The sequence below is a fragment of the Protomyctophum parallelum genome (genome assembly GCF_964188405.1).
Source record: "Protomyctophum parallelum genome assembly, chromosome: 20".
In the NCBI taxonomy this organism is placed as follows: Eukaryota; Metazoa; Chordata; class Actinopteri; order Myctophiformes; family Myctophidae; genus Protomyctophum; species Protomyctophum parallelum.
The window spans coordinates 5,263,262-5,283,975 of NC_139718.1; the positions used below are offsets into that span (position 1 = coordinate 5,263,262).

The 20,714-nt window shown below is 44.8% G+C and overlaps 1 pseudogene across 1 annotated transcript in view; it reads left to right on the forward strand.

Moving 5' to 3' along the window:
* The first annotated feature begins 7,775 nt into the window (after window positions 1-7,775).
* The window catches only part of LOC310878360 (gamma-aminobutyric acid receptor subunit rho-2-like), a 100,774-nt pseudogene continuing 87,835 nt past the window's right edge, over window positions 7,776-20,714 (forward strand). The window contains exons 1-2 of the transcript in view: window positions 7,776-7,825; window positions 19,657-19,775. The product of the transcript in view is annotated as a gamma-aminobutyric acid receptor subunit rho-2-like (transcript). The remainder of the gene's footprint in view (window positions 7,826-19,656; window positions 19,776-20,714) is intronic.

A 20,714-nucleotide genomic window follows, 5' to 3' on the forward strand; every position in this document is an offset into this window, starting at 1 on the left:
TCGCCAACCTTAACGCATGTTCGCCAACCTTAACGCATGTTCGCCAACCTTAACGCATGTTCACCAACCTTAACGCATGTTCACCAACCTTAACACATGTTCGCCAACCTTAATGCATGTTCGCCAACCTTAATGCATGTTCGCCAACCTTAACGCATGTTCACCAACCTTAACGCATGTTCGCCAACTTTAACGCATGTTCGCCAACCTTAATGCATGTTCGCCAACCTTAACGCATGTTCACCAACCTTAACGCATGTTCACCAACCTTAACGCATGTTCACCAACCTTAACGCATGTTCACCAACCTTAACGCATGTTCGCCAACTTTAACGCATGTTCGCCAACCTTAATGCATGTTCGCCAACCTTAACGCATGTTCACCAACCTTAACACATGTTCGCCAACCTTAATGCATGTTCGCCAACCTTAATGCATGTTCGCCAACCTTAACGCATGTTCACCAACCTTAACACATGTTCACCAACCTTAACACATGTTCACCAACCTTAACGCATGTTCGCCAACCTTAACGCATGTTCACCAACCTTAACGCATGTTCACCAACCTTAACGCATGTTCACCAACCTTAACGCATGTTCGCCAACCTTAACGCATGTTCACCAACCTTAATGCATGTTCACCAACCTTAACGCATGTTCACCAACCTTAACACATGTTCACCAACCTTAACGCATGTTCGCCAACCTTAACGCATGTTCGCCAACCTTAATGCATGTTCACCAACCTTAATGCATGTTCACCAACCTTAACGCATGTTCGCCAACCTTAACGCATGTTCGCCAACCTTAACGCATGTTCGCCAACCTTAATGCATGTTCACCAACCTTAACGCATGTTCGCCAACCTTAACGCATGTTCACCAACCTTAATGCATGTTCACCAACCTTAATGCATGTTCGCCAACCTTAACGCATGTTCACCAACCTTAACGCATGTTCGCCAACCTTAACGCATGTTCGCCAACCTTAATGCATGTTCACCAACCTTAATGCATGTTCACCAACCTTAACGCATGTTCGCCAACCTTAACGCATGTTCGCCAACCTTAACGCATGTTCGCCAACCTTAATGCATGTTCACCAACCTTAACGCATGTTCGCCAACCTTAACGCATGTTCGCCAACCTTAACGCATGTTCGCCAACCTTAACACATGTTCACCAACCTTAATGCATGTTCACCAACCTTAACGCATGTTCGCCAACCTTAACGCATGTTCGCCAACCTTAATGCATGTTCACCAACCTTAACGCATGTTCGCCAACCTTAACGCATGTTCGCCAACCTTAATGCATGTTCACCAACCTTAATGCATGTTCACCAACCTTAATGCATGTTCACCAACCTTAATGCATGTTCGCCAACCTTAACGCATGTTCGCCAACCTTAACGCATGTTCGCCCACCTTAATCTGGTCGCCAACCTTAACGCATGTTCACCAACCTTAATCTGGTCGCCAACCTTAACGCATGTTCGCCCACCTTAATCTGGTCGCCAACCTTAACGCATGTTCACCAACCTTAATCTGGTCGCCAACCTTAACGCATGTTCGCCAACCTTAATCTGGTCGCCAACCTTAACGCATGTTCGCCAACCTTAATCTTGTCGCCAACCTTAACGCATGTTCGCCAACCTTAATCTGGTCGCCAACCTTAACGCATGTTCGCCAAACCTTAATCTGGTCGCCAACCTTAACGCATGTTCGCCAACCTTAACGCATGTTCGCCAACCTTAATCTGGTCGCCAACCTTAACGCATGTTCGCCAACCTTAATCTTGTCGCCAACCTTAACGCATGTTCGCCAACCTTAATCTGGTCGCCAACCTTAACGCATGTTCGCCAAACCTTAATCTGGTCGCCAACCTTAACGCATGTTCGCCAAACCTTAATCTGGTCGCCAACCTTAACGCATGTTCGCCAACCTTAATCCGGTCGTTTTCCGCATGTCGGACCAATGACTCGTCGGGAAAAGCGCACGGACCCCGTGTGTGCGTGCGTGTGTGCGTGTGTGTGTGTGCGTAAAGTGTGTGCGAGCGTGGGCCATCTGCGAGTGGGTGTAAAAGCGTAAAGCACAAACGTCGGGTAACATCTGCTTATCCCAGCGGGCGCCCCTCCCCCCCCCCCCCCACACACACACACACACATGGCTCCCGCAAGGCACATCATGAGGTATGGTGGGCGTGTGATTGAGGAGGCATCTCTGTTAGTGTGAGGAGGCATCTTCTCTATGTTAGCCTGCCGCTGGCACGGCGCCCTTACAGTAGCTTTTCCTTCCAGAGACCAAAATAGCACTGTGGGATTTCTCAATTGGCAGCTCCAGCTCCAGTGAAGTGACAGAGGTGCCAATGGTGGGGTTTCTCTGGTGCCAGAGCAGAGAGCACCCTTTGGGATCAATTCAAGGCACTCTTGCAGAGTACAGTCCATTCACATGAACCCCATTCAGGACGGGAACCCCTATTGGTGTTTTAACCCATTCTGACCTGAGATCAGATTCATACGAGGTTTCCACTGGACACACACTGGTCTGATTAACCCATTCTGACCTGAGATCAGATTCTAAAAAATGTCAGTCGTTCTTCGATTTTTCAAAAATAGCAGATCTACAAGCTCATAGCGCGCCACCGAGTGGCGCGCTACGAGCTTGTAGGTCTGCTATTTTTCAATAGCTAAAGCATGACATGATGCTAACACCAAAATGGGTTCCCGTTCAGAATGGGATAAGCATTATGTTATAATTTTAGCCAATGAAAAATAGCAGATCTATTCTACAAGCTTATACCGTGGCACTTAAATAAAAAAAAACGTATGCAAATCTTTGAATATTCTTATATTATATACTTTTCCAGTGAACGTTTGTAACTCAAATCTTTGCTTCTGGGGGGGGGGGGGGGCATTACCCCAGGTGAAGGAGTGTTAAGTATCTCGGGGGAGAGACAGAGAAGGAGATCAGCCGGAGAATGGGAGTGGCAGGGGCATGTACTGCACTGTGACGACAATATAGTTGAGCCAGAAGGCACAGCTCTCTGTCCATACCGAGCATTCTTCTTTCCTATAATGATCATGAAGTGTGGCTCATACAGTGTGACCAAAATAATAAGGTCGTTGGATACAAGCGATACAAAAGAGTTTTCTCCGACGGGTGGTTAATTGGCATCTCCCTTAGAGATAGGGTGAGACGTTCAGTCACGCGAGAGAGAGACTCAGAGTGGTTAGGATGCCTCTGGAGCCCCTCTCGAGTAAACTGCCTCGATGGAGGGGAAAGGAACTGGTTGGAATTACGCGTTCCTTCCACGCGCTATACGTCCAACCAGGGAAACTCCCCCCTGTCAGGTGTAAAGGAGCAACTTGGACACTCAGGCATGAAGGAAGCATGAGTTCAAGTCCGTTGCTCTCCCCAGGTTGGCGGAGGGTGTGTAGAGCCCAGGATCACATTAGATGATTGACACAGGGGTGAAAAATGGGTTACAAAATTGTGGGATAAAAAATATATAAAAAAAAAGGATGCCTCTGGAGCGTCTCCCTAGGGAGGTCCTTGATGCACGTCCCACTGGGAATGGACCCCATGGGGCAGACCCAGGATCAGATGGAGGGATTATGGCCCTCATTTATCAATTGAGTGTAAAAATCTGCCCCAAATCCGAGTGTCGGTTTTGCAGTACACCCACGTCGCCACGGCATTTATGAAGTGATCGCAAACAGCTGATCCTTCCTTTAATTTCATTCCGATATAGCAGTGATAAATGTGACGGCTGAAATCAATCTGGCACACCCTATATGAAATCAATCCTCGCCCTCGTTTTTGCGACATGTGTAACGTGGTTAATAGTGCTTCCACTTGCCCAGGCATTATATTGTATTGTGATCCAATGTTCTGTCACTTTAAGAGTTCAGGCGGTTGACGTGACCTATAACCTAATGACGTAACCTACCGCACTTCCTATTTCATACTAGCTTTGAAAGCGGTAGGTTGTGTTTATTTTGCTCTGCAGATTATTTTATTATTTTATGTACCCAAAGTTGTTGTTTCATGGTACTGCATCTGCTTTATTTCCAGCAATTGTAATGTGGAAAACATACGTCAGAGCAGAGCAGTGATTGCCTCATTCTATGTTGTACAGAGAATAAATCTACTCACTGCTGACTGCTGAGATCCTGGTCTATGGTGCTTCATATACAACACAACGCAAGATCACGTCTGTTACACATGCACAACTGCAATACGACCAAAAACTCATGGATACCATGGTTACGTGATGGGAAAAGCCAATAAAAAAGTTTCCGCCTGCTGCCCGCCTCACCCCCCCCCCCCCCCCCCTCCCCCTCTCATACACACACACACACACACACACACACACACACACACACACGCGCGCGCACGCAGACGCAACTTGCAAGCCCAACTGGTGTGTTGTATCTTAAATAAATAAAGAACGAACACCTGCATGAATTAAATAAAGCTGTAGGGCTACCCTGTCTGTTTCTCCTCTCGCCTCGCTTGCCTTGCTGCCCGCCTCACCCACATGCACACACACACACACACACACACGCACATATCGCCACTTAATTGCAAGCAATTGTCACTGTGTGTCACCGGCGTAGGGTCCATTGGGCCACGGGCCCAGTCAGTTTAGAGCTGGCCCAGTTTAACTTGGAGCCTTGTGCATGCAAATCTCTGGTTAGTAAACCACAGCATGCAGGCCACCTTTGTTTTAAATGGTCCCCCAAACCGGTCACACTTCACACCTATTTGCCGGGGATGCCCCACCCCCCACCCCCCCCACCCCCTCCATGCTAATTTGCCCAGGCAATCATTTGATCCACGCCTATATTAAATTATTAAAGTATTTATTAATTTAATATAGCCTATACAACAATATATATTAGTGAACGAAAACCTGAACCTGCATGTGAACCATGAATTAAATAACAAATAGGCGTGCACACACGCTGCTGTTTGGCAAATAGGTGCATCGCCTCCCCTCCTGTCCTGTCTGTCTGTCTGTCTCTATCACTGTGGTCCGTCCATGACACCCTGACCATGCACGTTTATGACAATCTGTCTAGATTACCTCGCTAGTCGCTGCAGTGGCTGGGCTGTCAGCTGTCAATTATATGAAGCCTCATGTGGCACTGGCACTGGTGGGCTGTCAGCCTGGCATGGGGCTACCTGTCTCCGATGCGGTCCCCTGCACTTTGCGTTGGCACACCGGCACGGCACATTTTGGCATTCTGGAGACACGTCGGATTTATCCTGTCGGATTCCAGCACAGTCAGCGCAAATCCTGGCATACGGTATGCGCTCATGCATCATAAATGGCTTAAGCGCATCTAAACTTGCAACATTGTTTTAATTGTGCGATTTTAATTGCTTGTAAAGTTGGTAATCTCCTACTGTACCAATTGTCTATTGCTTTTTTTTTCTTTTTTCTTTTTCTACATGTAGCCCAATTACATACAGTTTTATGTTAAGATTTTAGTAGTGAATACATATGTTTAGATGCCTGTGACAGCCTCTCAGCTGGTCAAACAATGCTGCTCCGCCTTTCTACGACAGAACAACAGCTGAGGGCTTTGGCTCATGTTCAAGTTCAAGGTTTTGCGGAAATGATAAATATACCAATCCCATATTTTGGCATATACGCTGCTTTGATAAATCCTGGGCCTGAATCTCTAAACTGGCCCTGGAACGCCTCGGGATCCCAGGAGGAAGTTCCTATAATGTTGCTCTGGAGAAGGAAGTCTGTCTGGAGCTCTCTGGTGCAGGAGCTGTTGCTTATAGTATATATATGAATAGAGAAGGCACCCAGAGGAAATCTTGAGGCGAAATGGACATAGTGGCCGAATTAAGGTATTGCAGCCTGGCCCCAAACACATGAACGCGCTGTCCGTTGACTATCATTGTACACGTTCACGACGGACGACGCTCGTGCGCGTTCAACGGCAGCGCGTTCATGTGTTTGGGGCCACTCACCATTGCAATCCGTCCCAGAATGCACTCTGTTCCTACCCGGAAGGAGGAGTGAATCCTTTTGTTGCTTTTGAGCAACTCAATGCAAGTGGATGGGAGGAGAACTCGGGTGTCTTCTCTATAGATATATATACTCTATGAGCTGTTGCCCCCGCGACCCGACCAGGGATAAGCGGTTGAATGGGTGGATGGTCATTATATGGCGTCTAATATGGTCTTGCTGTAGCTACAGCTGTAGCCTGATACAATGATGTTGCAGTCGCGAAAAACATGTCACTGCTTGTAGGCTATAGTGAGTGAATGACAACTAAGTGACAAATATGTTTATCTTGATTATTCAGTTGGCTTTTGAAGTTCTTAAAAAATGGTGAATATGTTTTCTTTACATAAATGGGAGCTGCTCTTTTTTGCATGCAGTCCTCCAGTCCTCTCCCACACCATGGAGATTATATGAATGCACACACAACATAGTATAGGATTCAATTTGGTGGCACCTTTCTGATATTAAAAAAGGTGATAATTGCACTTTTTCATTAAATGTTTTTCCTCCACAAAGTTGATCCATCTAGTATAGCCCTACTATGTCTCATTAACCCTCTAAGACCCAGCGTTGCTTTTTAGCAACAATTTTATTTAATTTAATTACTATTGTTTTTTTTTTTCTGTTCTTTTTCCACCTAAACGTCATCAGTGATGTTCATTGCAATGCCATTTCAATGACATTGGTCATGATATTTGCATATAAATACCCCCCCCACAGAGGCTGAAATTCACACAAATTAAAAATGTCTGGACAATTTTGAACATTTTTTAACCTAAGACTTTTGACCTTTACCCTAATAAAAGTAGGTAAAATAATTGTAATATATGTTTTTTTGTGATCATTAGAATGTCTAGAACATGTTTTATTCATTATTGTGAAAGATATCCCCCAAATGTCAATTATTAATTTATTATATTATATCATTATTATATAATTATTATAAATTTTTCATCAAACTTAAAATTTTAATTTTTTTTAACATATTTTTTAGTCTTAGTCCTAGTAGTACAAAGTAGTAGTAAGGTTGAAATCTATTTTTTGCAAGTAGAAATTAATGCGGGTGTTAGAGGGTTAAAGACAAGGCTACTTGTCAGAGTGCTTCAGAATCAGAAGAGAACTAAAGCCTAGGCATGCTGCCCTCATCACCTCTTCGGTGATAGTTCTGATGCTGTAGAAACGCCCCAAACATAGCCTACATGTGCATGCTTGTAGAGGACTCGCCCCCCTGCACCGAGCAGATGCGCACATTTGGAAAGCAACAAACAAGGAGCAGAGACAGGCAGGTTCCATGGGGTGGGGGGGACGGACGACACAAACAAGACGTGATATCGCGTTCCAGCGGACGGAGTGACGACTGTAAAAACTCGCCGATCATCATCACTATCATATTATGCCACGATAACCGTCGACAGAGATCAGATTATTATCTCTCTGCTGAAAACAAACGCACAACAACAACAATATTAAAACCAACGTGGAAAAAGATGCGCTGGCATTCTCCTCGTGGACATGGATTGAAAGGGGCTCTCGGAATTCGGACGCACGACTCCTTCTTCTTCGGAGACATTAGCCCAGTGCACACACTTGTGGAATCACCCCGGCTGCGCCGCTCGCTTTATATCGCCTCGCCGCCGCTATGCCTTGTTTTTGGATCAAAGCACTGGTTTTAATCATTCTCTGTCTGGTCGTTACCGGCGGGGAATGCCGTAGTAATAGCCGGCGCCACGGACACCACCACCGGCGCCGGGTTCGGCGATGGACCGGCACGGTGGAGACCCAGAAACACGGCACGTAAGTAAATATCGAACCCATATAAGCCCCACTGCACTGTGTTGAATATATCCGTGCGTAATTGGACACCTCGCAGACAAACCAAAACAGGTGTGAGGAGTTAATGTGTGCGTACTGTATGTGCAGTCGAGTTTCTATATGACTAGGTCTACGTGTCACAATACAAATGATTATCTCATCATCATCATCATCATCATCATCATCATCATTGTCTATCATCACCTGCACTATCTTATTCCAAGTCGGCTGCGCGGTGCGCAGGGAGGGTGATGCATGGTGATAGTATAGCAGTGTTTCTGAAGACGATATAGGATAAGACATATCAAAAAAGCTAATTGGAACAAAAACGAAGCCCTTTGAAATGGAGGAGAGGAGCGATATATCACTGTAAATCCCTGGAACATGTGACGCGGTTAAAACCTAAACACCAGTGTGTCATAATTAAATGGCAAATGTTTATTATTAATCATAAAATACAGTAGAACACGAGTTCACTCAAACACCTCACGAGAACACCTATAGTGTTTGAATTCTTTGATTGTAAAAAACTAAACACGTTTATGTGTTTTAAAAAGTGTTACAGGCGATTAAACATGTTCTTCTGTTTATAATCTAAACACTGACACGTTTAAAAAGTGTTACAACTATGTGTTTAAAACAGTTTATAACCTAAACGCTTGGGTTTAGTGTAGGAGCTACAATTCGATAAACCAGGCAGTAGGCTAAACTTGATCACTGCTGCACAATTAATTAAGTCCAAGTGTCAATACAAGTTATCCAAGTGAGAATGTGTAGCCAAGTGGAACCATTAAGGAGGAGCTATATACACACGTTCTCAGTTCTGGAGATAATACGCTGATCAATAACAGTGGACAGTATAATTAAATCCCAGTCCCACAGGAAGGTATATAGATAGCCCTGAATGTGAAGGGCGAGCAGTCATGTTGTGATTCTGAACCATGATCCAAAATAGCATCCCTCTCCTCCAAAATGGAACCAAAACGGAACCTTTTCCTTTTGGGTTCCATCTGGAGGCTCCTCCGTTCTCAGTTATATTATTGTACCACAACAGTGGCGTGCACAGATAGACACTAGGGAGTGCTATAGCCCCTTTCGGTGTTTTAGCATTATGTTATGCTTTATAGCTATTGAAAAATAGCAGATCTACAAGCTCATAGCGCGCCACCGAGTGGCGCGCTACGAGCTTGTAGGTCTGCTATTTTTCGAAAAATCGAAGAACGACTGACATAGAAACATGGCTTTTTCAGAAAACTGTCGGGATGTATAGAAGACATTGTTAGAATCTGATCCCAGGTCAGAATGGGTTAAGAAGGCAACCGTCCGGGTTCCACGTGCTATAGGTGCCCTTTTTTTCACTTGAGCACCAGCCCCTCTAAATGTCTAAAATATGTGCACGCCACTGTGCACCACAACAGTGTGCAGGGATCATGCTGGGATGAAGCCGGCAGGGCAGAGCAGAGCAGCCACTATGAGCAGTGAGCTGAGCTCTAGCTGTCTTTGCCTACTCATCATCATCATCATCATCAAAGCAAACAGGTCACGTCCCCACGTGTCACAGGCACGTTTTCCTCCATCTGTCATCATCCCTGCCCCGGCGGGCCGTCCAGCCATGGATAGGATCACCGCCGCCGCGGGAGAGCAAGAGCACAGCTTTGATTTATTTTTCTCTTTTTTTTGTACCAGCAGCAGCAGCAGCAGCAGCAGCGGTGGTTTTAGTAGAAACATGTGGTGGCCGAGTCTCAAAATAGTCGCATGCCTCTGCACTGCATGTAGCGCCGCGCGGCGCCGCGCGCCGGGGACCTGTCGTCGTGCAGGTTGGCTGCTGTGAAATAGAGGGCTTTTCGACTTGACCCCCTTCCCTGCATGGCTGTCTGTCGTTTCCATTTAGGCTACAATTAATTATCCCACAGCATGGCATTTTATTTTAGTTTGTCTCATGGAGTCTGGAGCGCTGCCAAGGGTGCATGAATTCAGGAGGAGCAGTTTATAGCCTGTAGCCAAATGGCCATATTGTGCTTAATTGGCGTCAACAGTGTAGTCATTTATAATGAATGTCTTGGCATGCATACAGATTGATTTATTTTGTATTTTTAGGACAGCAAGTCCATAATGAGTCCCCATTGTGCTGGTTAAAATAAAGCGCTTTTTCTGAATGTCACCGGCCTGGAGGCTGAGCCTGACCTTAAGGGCTATTGTCCAGAATCCTTCTCTGGCAACCAGTGGTTTATAGGCTACATTCTAAACAGTGTATCAGACCAGTGGTATAGGCTACATTCTAAACAGTGTATCAGACCAGTGGTAAAGGCTACATTCTAAACAGTGTATCAGACCAGTGGTAAAGGCTACATTCTAAACAGTGTATCAGACCAGTGGTAAAGGCTACATTCTAAACAGTGTATCAGACCAGTGGTAAAGGCTACATTCTAAACAGTGTATCTGACCAGTGGTATAGGCTACATTCTCTACAGTGTATCAGACCAGTGGTAAAGGCTACATTCTAAACAGTGTATCAGACCAGTGGTATAGGCTACATTCTAAACAGTGTATCAGACCAGTGGTAAAGGCTACATTCTAAACAGTGTATCTGACCAGTGGTATAGGCTACATTCTCTACAGTGTATCAGACCAGTGGTAAAGGCTACATTCTAAACAGTGTATCAGACCAGTGGTAAAGGCTACATTCTCAACAGTGTATCAAACCAGTGGTAAAGGCTACATTCTCAACAGTGTATCAGACCAGTGGTATAGGCTACATTCTAAACAGTGTATCAGACCAGTGGTATAGGCTACATTCTAAACAGTGTATCAGACCAGTGGTATAGGCTACATTCTCAACAGTGTATCAGACCAGTGGTATAGGCTACATTCTCAACAGTGTATCAGACCAGTGGTAAAGGCTACATTCTAAACAGTGTATCAGACCAGTGGTAAAGGCTACATTCTCTACAGTGTATCAGACCAGTGGTAAAGGCTACATTCTAAACAGTGTATCAGACCAGTGGTAGAGGCTACATTCTGAACAGTGTATCAAACCAGTGGTAAAGGCTACATTCTAAACAGTGTATCAGCCCAGTGGTAAAGGCTACATTCTAAACAGTGTATCAGACCAGTGGTAAAGGCTACATTCTCTACAGTGTATCAGACCAGTGGTAAAGGCTACATTCTAAACAGTGTATCAGACCAGTGGTAAAGGCTACATTCTAAACAGTGTATCAGACCAGTGGTAAAGGCTACATTCTGAACAGTGTATCAGAGCAGTGGTAAAGGCTACATTCTCAACAGTGTATCAGACCAGTGGTAAAGGCTACATTCTGAACAGTGTATCAGCCCAGTGGTAAAGGCTACATTCTCTACAGTGTATCAGACCAGTGGTAAAGGCTACATTCTAAACAGTGTATCAGACCAGTGGTATAGGCTACATTCTAAACAGTGTATCAGACCAGTGGTAAAGGCTACATTCTAAACAGTGTATCAGACCAGTGGTATAGGCTACATTCTAAACAGTGTATCAGACCAGTGGTAAAGGCTACATTCTAAACAGTGTATCAGACCAGTGGTAAAGGCTACATACTCAACAGTGTATCAGACCAGTGGTATAGGCTACATTCTAAACAGTGTATCAGACCAGTGGTAAAGGCTACATTCTAAACAGTGTATCAGACCAGTGGTAAAGGCTACATTCTGAACAGTGTATCAGCCCAGTGGTAAAGGCTACATTCTAAACAGTGTATCAGACCAGTGGTAGATGCTACATTCTAAACAGTGTATCAGACCAGTGGTAAAGGCTACATTCTGAACAGTGTATCAGCCCAGTGGTAAAGGCTACATTCTCTACAGTGTATCAGACCAGTGGTAGAGGCTACATTCTAAACAGTGTATCAGACCAGTGGTATAGGCTACATTCTAAACAGTGTATCAGACCAGTGGTAAAGGCTACATTCTAAACAGTGTATCAGACCAGTGGTATAGGCTACATTCTAAACAGTGTATCAGACCAGTGGTAAAGGCTACATTCTAAACAGTGTATCAGACCAGTGGTATAGGCTACATTCTAAACAGTGTATCAGACCAGTGGTAAAGGCTACATTCTCTACAGTGTATCAGACCAGTGGTAGAGGCTACATTCTAAACAGTGTATCAGACCAGTGGTATAGGCTACATTCTAAACAGTGTATCAGACCAGTGGTAAAGGCTACATTCTAAACAGTGTATCAGACCAGTGGTATAGGCTACATTCTAAACAGTGTATCAGACCAGTGGTAAAGGCTACATTCTAAACAGTGTATCAGACCAGTGGTATAGGCTACATTCTAAACAGTGTATCAGACCAGTGGTAAAGGCTACATTCTCAACAGTGTATCAGACCAGTGGTAAAGGCTACATTCTAAACAGTGTATCAGACCAGTGGTAGAGGCTACATTCTGAACAGTGTATCAGACCAGTGGTAAAGGCTACATTCTAAACAGTGTATCAGACCAGTGGTATAGGCTACATTCTAAACAGTGTATCAGACCAGTGGTAAAGGCTACATTCTAAACAGTGTATCAGACCAGTGGTAAAGGCTACATTCTAAACAGTGTATCAGACCAGTGGTAAAGGCTACATTCTAAACAGTGTATCAGACCAGTGGTAAAGGCTACATTCTAAACAGTGTATCAGACCAGTGGTAAAGGCTACATTCTAAACAGTGTATCAGACCAGTGGTAAAGGCTACATTCTCTACAGTGTATCAGACCAGTGGTAGAGGCTACATTCTAAACAGTGTATCAGACTTCAGACCAGTGGTAAAGGCTACATTCTCAACAGTGTATCAGACCAGTGGTATAGGCTACATTCTAAACAGTGTATCAGACCAGTGGTAGAGGCTACATTCTGAACAGTGTATCAGACCAGTGGTATAGGCTACATTCTAAACAGTGTATCAGGCCAGTGGTAAAGGCTACATTCTAAACAGTGTATCAGACCAGTGGTAAAGGCTACATTCTAAACAGTGTATCAGACCAGTGGTAAAGGCTACATTCTAAACAGTGTATCAGACCAGTGGTAAAGGCTACATTCTAAACAGTGTATCAGACCAGTGGTAAAGGCTACATTCTCTACAGTGTATCAGACCAGTGGTAGAGGCTACATTCTAAACAGTGTATCAGACCAGTGGTAAAGGCTACATTCTAAACAGTGTATCAGACCAGTGGTAAAGGCTACATTCTAAACAGTGTATCAGGCCAGTGGTAAAGGCTACATTCTCAACAGTGTATCAGACCAGTGGTAAAGGCTACATTCTAAACAGTGTATCAGGCCAGTGGTAAAGGCTACATTCTCAACAGTGTATCAGACCAGTGGTATAGGCTACATTCTAAACAGTGTATCAGACCAGTGGTAAAGGCTACATTCTAAACAGTGTATCAGACCAGTGGTATAGGCTACATTCTAAACAGTGTATCAGACCAGTGGTAAAGGCTACATTCTCTACAGTGTATCAGACCAGTGGTAAAGGCTACATTCTAAACAGTGTATCAGACCAGTGGTAAAGGCTACATTCTAAACAGTGTATCAGACCAGTGGTAAAGGCTACATTCTAAACAGTGTATCAGACCAGTGGTAAAGGCTACATTCTAAACAGTGTATCAGACCAGTGGTATAGGCTACATTCTAAACAGTGTATCAGACCAGTGGTATAGGCTACATTCTAAACAGTGTATCAGACCAGTGGTAAAGGCTACATTCTAAACAGTGTATCAGACCAGTGGTATAGGCTACATTCTAAACAGTGTATCAGACCAGTGGTAAAGGCTACATTCTCTACAGTGTATCAGACCAGTGGTATAGGCTACATTCTAAACAGTGTATCTGACCAGTGGTTTATAGGCTACATTCTAAACAGTGTATCAGACCAGTGGTATAGGCTACATTCTCTACAGTGTATCAGACCAGTGGTATAGGCTACATTCTCAGTGGTAAAGGCTACATTCTGAACAGTGTATCAGACCAGTGGTAAAGGCTACATTCTAAACAGTGTATCAGACCAGTGGTATAGGCTACATTCTCTACAGTGTATCAGACCAGTGGTAGAGGCTACATTCTCAGTGGTATAGGCTACATTTCCCAGTGGTAGAGGCTACATTCTCAGTGGTATAGGCTACATTGTGAGGTCAGAACAGGCCAGCTCCATATATGGACACCGGTCAGGGGGGCCATGTCCAGAGGCCGGGCAGAGGCCTTTGTGGGGCGGTTCTGGACAACCGTGGGTCCGACCGAGTGTGGAACGCGTGCGTCAAATTTGAAGTACGGACGTTTCTCGAGTTACGTGGATTACAGACGTACTGTACATGACACATGGTGCATTGTCTGTCTGTCTGTCTGTCTGTCTGTCTGTCTGTCTGTCTGTCTGTCTGTCTGTCTGTCTGTCTGAATAGGGATTGGTTGAATACTTTATTAGCAGTTTGCAAAAAGAAGCACAGGAAAGTACAAAACAACCAGGTCTGCTAAGACAGGGGTTCCCAAACCTTTATCAAGGACCCCAACATTGACACTAATCGGCCCGCGGACCCCCATTTGAAACCACATGCCAGGGACCCCCATGAGAGAAGATTTTTAACGGCTCTAGCAGTGATTCTCAACCCGTTTAATGTCAAGGACCCCCAGTTTGACATGCATTAACCCATTCTGACCTGAGATCAGATTCATACGAGCTTTCCACTGGACACACACTGGTCTGATTAACCCATTCTGACCTGAGCTCAGATTCATACGAGCTTTCCACTGGACACACACTGGTGTCATTAACCCATTCTGACCTGAGATCAGATTCTAAAAATGTCAGTCGTTCTTCGATTTTTCAAAAATAGCAGACCTACAAGCTTGTAGCGCGCCACTCGGTGGCGCGCTATGAGCTTGTAGATCTGCTATTTTTCAATAGCTAAAGCATAACATGATGCTGACACCAAAATGGGTTCCCGTTCAGAATGGGTTAATTAGTCTACGGACCCCCATTTAATGCCATTTCTATCTCTGGGACCCCTCAATTTATATTTGTAAAATCAATGTTAATTTAACTCTGATTAGTGTACAAATGGAACCATATGGACCCGTTAAGGTCCTTTTGGTTCCATGTGTTACAGAGTTACAGACCCATAAGGGTCCATTTGGTTACAAACTATCATTTAGCTGCAGGGGACCCAGTGGAACTCCCTCAAGGACCCCTGGGGGTCCCCGGACCCCACTTTGGGAACCACTGTGCTTAGAGGCTTTGACTATTTACAGGGGTCAGTTCCAAATTGCAGCAGTCTGTATACTAAGTGCTCTTTTCGAGCTGTTTTGGAGAGTAGGGACACTCCTGTTGGGATGGTTAGGCTGGGTTGAAGAGGTTAATGAAAAAGTAAACAAAACAAAAAAGCTTTAGATGTGATCCTATATTTTATACTGAGGCACTACGAGAGTCTCTCTGGCATTGCCTTCTATGCATATTATAGTGTTTACGTTTCTTGTTGCAAGTCACTCTGGGTAAAGAGAGAACATTGCGAAATTCCCTAAATTGGGTTAAAAGGCATTTAACACATTTTGGACGGGAACCCCTTTTGGTGTTCTAAGCATTTTTGTTATACTTTAGCTATTGGAAAAAAATAGCAGATCTACAAGCTCATAGCGCGGTACCGAGTGCCACGCTACGAGCTTGTATAGGTCTGCTATTTTTGAAAAAGTCTTGAAAATGTGGCGCAAGTCTTTGAATATACACTATATTCTTTCAGAGCGAACGTTTTTAACTCAAATCTTTGCTTCTGGGGGGGGGGGGGGGGGGGTCCCTGGAACGACATATTTTCAGATGGGGGGTCTGCGGCCCATTACATATATTTCTGGGAGTCCTTGACATGAAATTGTTTGAGAACGACATGTTTTCCGAAAACCTTTAGGATTTAGAATACTTTTCGAAATGCGTTAAGCAAATGGATGTTCCTCGTCCTCCCGCAGACGTTGACCCCGCGGTCACTGATGCTGCGATACTCCACCCACCCGCCCACCGACATGACACACACCGCTGCTCTCCTAGCGGCGTAATGACCACAGCAGATGCTTTAGCACGGAGAATCACCATGACATCAAAGCGTTGTGTTATGTTCATCATTTGTGTCTCAGCGTGGAGAAATGAAACGGCGCAGAGAAGCATACTGTATCACCGTTGGGTGGAAATTGAAAAACCCTCATTATGTCCAAAACTTTTTTTTTTTTTTAGGATTCATAATATTTATTCACAAATGGCCTAAAGTGTAGCAGATGGACAAGCTTGTTGATCTGCTACGCACGCTGCTTTTGCGTGACTGGAGTGTGATCGAGTATAATTACGGAAGTTGAACATGGAGATGAGAGGTTTCTAGATCATGCCACAGTTTTCATAAGTGGGACCCTTCTTAACCCATTCTGACCTGAGATCAGATTCACACGAGGTTTCCACTGGACACACACACTGGTCTGATTAACCCATTCTGACCTGAGATCAGATTCTAAAAATCTAAAATTCGTTCTTCGATTTTTCAAAAATAGCAGACCTACAAGCTCGTAGCGCGCCACTCGGTGGCGCGCTATGAGCTTGTAGATCTGCTATTTTTCAATAGCTAAAGCATAACATGATGCTAACACCAAAATGGGTTCCCGTTCAGAATGGGTTAAAACCCTGAAGGGTCTTGTGTGCAGAGGCAGTTCATTCCAGAGCTTGGGAGCTGCCACTGCAAAAGCCGGCCGGTTCCCTCTGAGCTTCAGCCTGGTTCTAGGCACCACCAGGAGAAGCTGCATGGTCAGAGGACCTGAGGGTCCTTGTGGGAACATTAAGGTTTCAGCAGTTCGGAAAGATAAATGGGTGCCAAACCATTTAAACATTTAAAAACAAAAAGCAGTTAGTCCGGGCACTGCACTCCCTGCGGGGGTGTGGAACGCGTGTGTCTAATGTGAAGTCGGTGGGGCAAATGGTTCTCGAGTTAACCCATTCTGAACGGGAATCCATTTTGGTGTTAGCATCATGTTATGCTTTAGCTATTGAAAAATAGCAGATCTACAAGCTCATAGCGCGCCACCGAGTGGCGCGCTACGAGCTTGTAGGTCTGCTATTTTTTGAAAAATCGAAGAACGACTGACATTTTTATAGAATCTGATCTCAGGTCAGAATGGGTTAAGTGCATTACAACCGTACACACACGTACCGTACGCACACAGACACGCAGAGGCGTGGTGCATTTATAGTAGGATGCCATTTTGGCTAAAAGGAAGAAGGAACGGTCCAACATGTGAAATAATACCAGCCACTGGTCTGACCTTCAGCCAGTCTGTTTGCCATGCACCTCACATCGCATCTCTCTCAACCTCAGATCTAAATGCTGTGCTACGTCGTGCCCCCCCCCCCCCCCCAACTAAATCTAATCTGAGGCTGAAAAAGAAAAAAGAAGCCTTTCTTATTTCAGACCCTGGTCTCGGAATGACCTACAGAGCAGACTCAAAGTGGCTGCTGTGATTCCCCTAGTGAGCTTTAAAAGGATTGCCACGGGGCAGAATACCGGAAGACTCGCCCCGGTGCGTGCCCGTTTCTCCTCCCGGCATTGTCACCAGTGAGGGGGATAACTTTGTAATATGCTATTGGCTGTTTGTATTCTTTTTGGAAGAATATAAAAAGATACTCCTGTAGAAAGGCTATATTATATTACTTATATTGACCCTATAAACAATTTAGTATTGTTTAGTATATGTAAGGTTTTGCCCCCTCAAATGGTACCTCGTCAGATAATCCCCACATATCCTACAACAACTTCTGTGAACAGACTTCACTGTAGTAGCTTTTCATAAATTATATTTGTACTTAGGCTGTTCTGCTGTCATGAAAGTTTATAGTTAGAGAAATTCAAAATCCAGCCGTCTGCTGGCCAGCCTCTCCCACCCCTCACTGGGGAGAATTCTGGGAGGAAAACAGAAACGGGGCGAGTCTTCTTGTTACCACGGGGCCCACTTCCCAAACACTGCTTCTGCTTTGACGTATATAGCAAATGTTCAATTGCTTTTTTAGTTTACTAGCACATTCCGTTGCTTGGTTTTTATTTATTAGTCTTTATTGGTTACGTTGGCTGGGGGGGGGGGGGGGGGGGGGGGGGGGCTGTACTTGTACATCGTTTGCAGGGCCCATATTTGCCACATTTGGCTCTGAAAGGCTTCCTTCCACAAGCCACTGATTCTCACCACGGGGGTCTGGGAACCCCGCCTAGGGTTCCCAGGAACTAGTCCTTGTGAGGATAAACTTGTGACAAATGGGGGTCCGTCCGTGGCCTAATGCATTTCAAACTGGGGGTCTTTGAAAGTAAAAAAGGTTGAGAGTCACTGTCACGATAGGCAGGGAGGGGACCCAAATGCAGGACCCAATGCAGGACAGAGAGCAGGAATGTTCAAATTAAATGATTTATTAAGCCAAAAAACTGTTAAGCTTACAAAACTCAGGGAATTTCAAAAAGCAAAGAACTCTTCCAAAAGGTACAAAAACAGGAACAAAACAGGAAACAGGAATGCAAACCTTAGAAGAGTAATCACAAGTCCAATAACGCAGAACCACTCAGGAAACACAGAGAACCAGGAACACGGGACAGCTCGGGGACAAGGAAGTATGATCTGACAGTGGCTACGTTTACATGTAGGGTGATCATTCCGAATAAATACTTCCGAATAAAATACATCCGATGTAATGTTTTTTGCCGTGAGTTTACATGGGAAATGGTCATTCCGAATGAGTGTTTATATGGAGAAGTGATAGAAGACATGATACATGTTAATTCACGTGAAACTACGCCATCTGTTGGACACATAAAATATAGGCAGTTCATTCATTGTGACTTTCAGACGAAAGACGACACTTTGAAATCCCATCATTTCATTCCGCAGTAGCTTTGAGGCTGCTGCTTGGATAGGGACGGGCAAATATGTTTACCGTCTTTTTTCCCCCACTTGCTGCGGCTCCCCTTCTCCGCTGGGAAGGTGATCATCTCGTTTTTATTTGTACTTTATTATCTACAGCACGGCCAGGGCACGCAACACACTGATTATTATTGTATCGGGTCGCTCGTTATTTTTGAGAGAGAGAGAGAGAGTGTGAGAGAGAGACCATTGAACACACACACACACACACACACACACACACACACACACACACACACACACACACACACACACACACACACACAAAATGCACGAAATAACGCGCTCTATGTGCAAACTCCTCGGCGCGCCTTGGATATGACTGAGGCTTATGAGCGCCTTGGAGTTGGAGCGCAATGGAAATGAGCATGCTCAGAAAGACCAGAATGAATTTACATCCGAAGCAGTGTATACATGAGTCCAATTTTCTTTCAATCGCATTGAACATTGGAGTAATCCGGCCAGTGACATCGGAATGGTTTTTAGATCGCATCAAGCGTTTTCATTCGGATGTAAGTTTTTGTAGGTGTTTACATAACAACGTTTAATAGGATTGAACTTCTATTCGGAATGAAAAGGGGATTTAACTGCTCATGTAAACGTAGCCACTGTGTTTGTGGAATGAGTCCAGTCTTATAGGGAGCAGGGTAATTGCAGGAGTGTTCTCAGGTGTGGAATGGGCGTGGCACTGTAGGGCTGGAGAGGGGGTGGAAACAGGTGTGTGACAATGACTGAGAGAGGGAATGGAGAATGGGAGTGGCTGACATGGAAAACATGGTCTGTAGGGAGACAGACCATGACAGTCACTGCTGTATAATTATATGCTATTGTTTTAATCACTTGTATAATTATATAATTCTATTGTTTTCTAGTTCCTTGACCGTGAACAAGAAGCCCCCGGATGTGACCAAGTCCCGGAAGCTGAAGACGGAGAATATTATCAAAGTAGAGGACCACGACTTCACCATGAGGCCTGCGTTCGGAGGCAAGTGTGCACACGCACACGCACACGCACATGCACACGCACACGCACACGCACACGCACACGCACACGCACACACCATATATGAGGCCTGCGTTTCGGAGGCAAGTACAGTATATACCATGTAGCACCATCACCACGCACACACGCACTGTTCTGGGAGTTTTTAATCTCACTATTAGTAAGTAGAGGAAAGCATGAAGAAGCAGGACTCCGGCGTCACGATTTAGGCATCATTCTTTATTCAGAGATCTCAGTCGGTCCTCACAGTACAGCAACATGGTCAGGGCCGGATTAACACCACTGAGGGCCCCTGGGCACTGAAGCTAGAAGGGCCCCCCTTCACGCGCACGCAACATTTTTTGCTGTTTTGTAGCCGTTTTGGGGCAGTTTTATGCCGTTATATTGGCCTATTTCCGGTCACCTACCCCCCCCCCCCCCCCCCAGAGTGACAGCCAATCTAGCGCATTGTTGCTGCTTTAGACACAATTGCACTTTTCAGCTGCCCTTCTCACCAACAATAAAATATATTTTTAGACACCATTTATTTCATTCGGATTAGCAGGGAAATTATCTGTCGATTTTTCAAAAATAGCAGACCTACAAGCTCGTAGCGCGCCACTCGGTGGCGCGCTATGAGCTTGTAGATCTGCTATTTTTCAATAGCTAAAGCATAACATGATGTATAACACCAAAATGGGTTCCCGTTCAGAATGGGTTAGAATCCAACCTCGTAGCGACTCTGTCCCAGAATTGAAAAAAGCAAGCGTGAGAAATTATTCTCAAGCTATATACGTGAAAAAGTTGGCGACGAAAGTGAAACGGCGTGTCCTGTTTGATTAATCCATTCAGGCCTGGAAAAAAAAGTCTTCTAAATCCTGACAGTTATCTGAAATACCTGATGTTTCTAGGCCTATAATATCACTCAATATTTCATGTCAAGGCCCC